Genomic DNA, 4,277 nt, shown 5'->3' with positions numbered 1-4,277 from the left:
TTTTTTTTTTTTCCTCTTCCATACCATTTATATATATATATATATATATATATATATATATTAAATTTTAATTCAAGAAGTTAGTTTAATAAAACGGGTTTTATTTAAATTTTACATTAGCGAAATCAACGTACAATGTAAATATTGTTTTTCATTTTGAAGTTTTTTAATGCAATAAGTTTCGTAAGTTAATCAATAAAATTTACATATAATATTCTGATTAAGTTAACGCAAGCGCCATTTACGAATTTTCAACTCGATCTCCGTTTAATATTCAAATACGAATCAAATTTCACGAATATATGGAATGTATGGAAGAAAAAGAAAAGAAAAAGGAATAGCAATTTTGATTTCCATTGCAGAAAGAACGATTAATTTCCCTTTGAGATCTAAAGCTTAACGCTGCTCAATCCGTTTTCGCGGTGCTTTCACGTGTGTCACGTGCATATCTCTGTATGGACTACTTTTGTTGGCCGGATCACATAAAAGTAATGCGTTTCCTCAAAGGCGGTAGCCAAATTGCAGAAAAACATGTATATACCTTCCTTGATTGTCGTTGAATGAAAGTGAACACGTGTTTCTTTCTATTCTATTACAAAAATAATGAGAAGAAAAAAAATAATACGTTAATCTGATTAATTCTGATCGATTAAATCTCATTGAGCTTTTAAATGCTCGATAAAAAAAAAAGAAAAATACGATCGATATCATTTTAATTGAAAAATTATTACACTTGATAAAATAGGCTGAGTTATGCGGTAGATGACTATCTCAATTATCTTATGGGTAAAGCGAGGTAAGATAAAAGAAAATATAATTTATTTTTTACTTTATATGTTTTTCCACGAATTTAACTTTTGAATTAAATTTCTCTTGAAGAAATTATCTCTTATCACAAATTAAAATTTATTCTATTGTTTTCTTTTTCTATAAATTGATGTATATATATATATTTTTTTATGTTAAATTTTGATGGCACAAAAGAAAAATTATTTAAGCAACATCTCAATACTTAAATAATTTAATTTTGGTAATAATAAATGCAAATTTTTTATGATTGGAAATTAGCTTTTTCGAATATTTAAATAATCATACGATCTATGACTAATAAAATATGATAATACATTTTTCCTTTTTTTTTTTTTTTTTTTTTTATACTCAAGGTTAATATATCACTTTAATCAAATAATCAAGGATAAAACTTACTTCGAAAATTTCTTCTGAGATTAAAATTTGAATTTCATATTTTTTATATAACGAGATAGGCTCGTTCGAGGGCAAGATAACATTTTTAGTGAGCGAAAAATCGTGCTCCCTGAAAGATTTATCTGTGAAATTGGCGCAATGGGAAGAAGGGAGCAGGAAAATACTGACCAAAGCTTCCCTTGCGTGAATGTGTATTGCGCGCACCGTCTGTCGTTATTGTTTTCCATTGTTGAGCTCTTTTCTTTCTTTTTTTTTTTTCTTTTTTTCGAAAGCATTGTTTGGCGAAGCGAAGCACTCGTGTTCGTTTCCGGTTGCGTGCCAGATTAGAACTTAACCCTGCATTTAGGCGTGCACAAACCCGATTCAATGGAATTTCTGTCATTTATGCGCGATTACGTATCACGCGTTGGTGTTGCAGCAATTGTCGTGAACAAAACAAAACTGTTTAACAGGATGCAACTATCATTTCATTGCATGCAACTATTTCCACCATTATACCAGATAAAAGAATGTCATTCATATATGATTTCTAATATATTGATAAAATTTCATTTGTTCAAAAATGCTAAAATTTCCTCTATTTCTTTTTTTCCTCTCTATTCATCCATTGTGAAAGTGATCGTCATTCATATATACACGATTTTCAAATCGCTATTTCACTGCAATAAAAGAAAGAATTTTCATTTGAGGTTTATTGGTATTTTAATTTATAAAAAAAAAAAAAAAAGATATTTTATTATAATCTTTCTTTCTGTCGTTCATTCAGAATGAAATTTATCGTAGAATCACACCGTGTTATCCGTTGTATTCGAACATTGTAAATGGATAAATGTCGTTCAGTTATTGTCTGGCTTCGACGGTTCATCCGCCGATGTATCACAATCTCGTGGTTACCTTCTTCGTTGCGTCGATACCTGTTTGCGGTTAGATGTATCGATGCTTCTCTTATGCTTCTCTTTCCTCGAATTACGCGCTTCCCAATTCTCGAAGCGTGTTGAAAATATCAAATCCACGCAAATCTATCTGTTCGCGTTTCGTTAACGTCTCTGCATAAGATTAAAAGGAATTTCTCATTCTTCGTATGTAACAACGTTCGAAATAATAAATAAAGAAATAATAAATAAGAAATAAATCGATTGCCAATAAATTTTTACGAAAAACGAAGATCGAAAGATTATAGCAATTCATCGAAAATAAATCTTGGAAACTCTTATTCTCATCTCTTCCGACGTGACACGACGCTCGTACATTCTAAATTAACGGAACGAATAAAAATCGGAATCGTCCATAAAGAAGCTACAACTACATGCGAACAACTGCATTACAAAAGATTATTATAATTAACCAACCGTTATCTTCGATGAAATATAAACCGCGTACGAATGCAATAAAATTCCAAGCAATAGTTTCCAAGAAAACTAAAAATTAAAAATCGCGATTCAATTAGGAAGTTAAGAAACGATTCATCGATTTAATTTCCATATTAAACGTACCGTATCGAGAACACCGACTAATTATCCAGATCCAGTTGCAATTCACACCAGTGCGTAAATATGCAAGTCTCTCTCTTTCTCTCTCTCTCTCTCTCTCTCGAGTAGTAAAACATAGAGAAACCGTAAGAAATACAGCGCGGGGCGCGCTTCTTTCAACTGCGTTTCACGATAACAACCGATATATTTTACAGCCTCCTTGGCTCGGGCTTGGCTCAGATAATATTCGCGCGAAAACACGTGAGCACACGTAAGGGAATAAGCAGGATGTGGTGTGTATTTACAAATCACGATGTGCGGCACGCACGCACGTAAACGTCCGCGTATCCTGGATCTTGGTGGCCTTTTTGCAATCTGTTTAATGATCCTCGCATAACTCTGGTTAAGAAAACGGCCGGTAACGAATGCAGAATTTCCTCCTCCATTAAGAGGGTAAAAATTGTTCTTATCGTCCTTGGCAAGACGTGGTAACTAACGTTTTCCAACTTTCTCACTATCCTTCGTTGCTAAAATTATTATTTTTATATTTAATTATTATTATATAGAATTATGCACGAGATGTATCACGTCGTAGAATATTTTTATAATATTCTTCTTGGGGATCGGGGTATCATCTTGCATCAGGGGTTGTACAATTAATAGTTTTCTTAATTCGTAATTATTCGTTGAAATTGAAACTTGATTTCATTGGATGATCTCGTCAAACAAGAGTACATCTATCGAATAGATATTAGAATTCACCCGCGAAGATATAATTCATTTCAATTCCAAACCGGCATCCAGTTAAGTCATGGAGATATTTCATCGCTGTAAAAAAAAAAAAGAAAAAAAAAAATTAACGTGAAAATACAAATATATCGTATTGAAGACACGTGTAGTTGGGCGTTTCCTTGCTCGCTTGTTCGGAATTTGCATAATTACGCGTATGGCATCACAATAGGGCGGAAGGGAAAGGAATGCAACGACCTTGGTGGATGCGCGCGCGAGATAGGGCCCGCACAGGACAGGCGCAAACGAAGGGCGAAAAAGAATGGGAAAAGGTAGATACGTGACAAAATTTTTACACTACACGGTGTTGGCGCTCGTTTCGGGATTCAACCCCGGCGGAAATTTGAAGTTAGTTGCATTCCTCGCGGCCTCGACCAATCCGGGGAAGGGATAACTTGATTCGCATGATTCGTTAATTGCTCCCTTCCTCCAAGTGAAAATGTAATTTTCACTCTGCCGCCGATTGGCTTCGATTCGGCGGCTAATTGGATTTTAATTGTGAATCCTTTAAGGCCGGCGTGTAAGGGCTGCGATTAAAGCGAATGCTGATGATTCACGAAACGGAGAAATTTTTTTCGTTTATATTTATACAGAGAGAAAAATGCATAAAGTTGAATCGAAAGAGGGGCAGAAATTCAATTATAGCTTCTAGTTTTTCGAAAAGCGGATTGACTTGAATGTTAATTGAATTAACCTGGGAAAAGAAATTTATATAAAAACTTGTTCTAAACAACGTTCTGACAATTGGAGAGAAAAAAGAAAAGCAGACAGATACTTTCTATCAAAATGATTTTATATTTCAATATACCATCC

The sequence above is a fragment of the Apis dorsata genome, unplaced genomic scaffold (genome assembly GCF_000469605.1).
Source record: "Apis dorsata unplaced genomic scaffold, Apis dorsata 1.3 scaffold_104, whole genome shotgun sequence".
Taxonomy (NCBI): Eukaryota; Metazoa; Arthropoda; class Insecta; order Hymenoptera; family Apidae; genus Apis; species Apis dorsata.
This window is presented reverse-complemented; position numbering follows the sequence as displayed.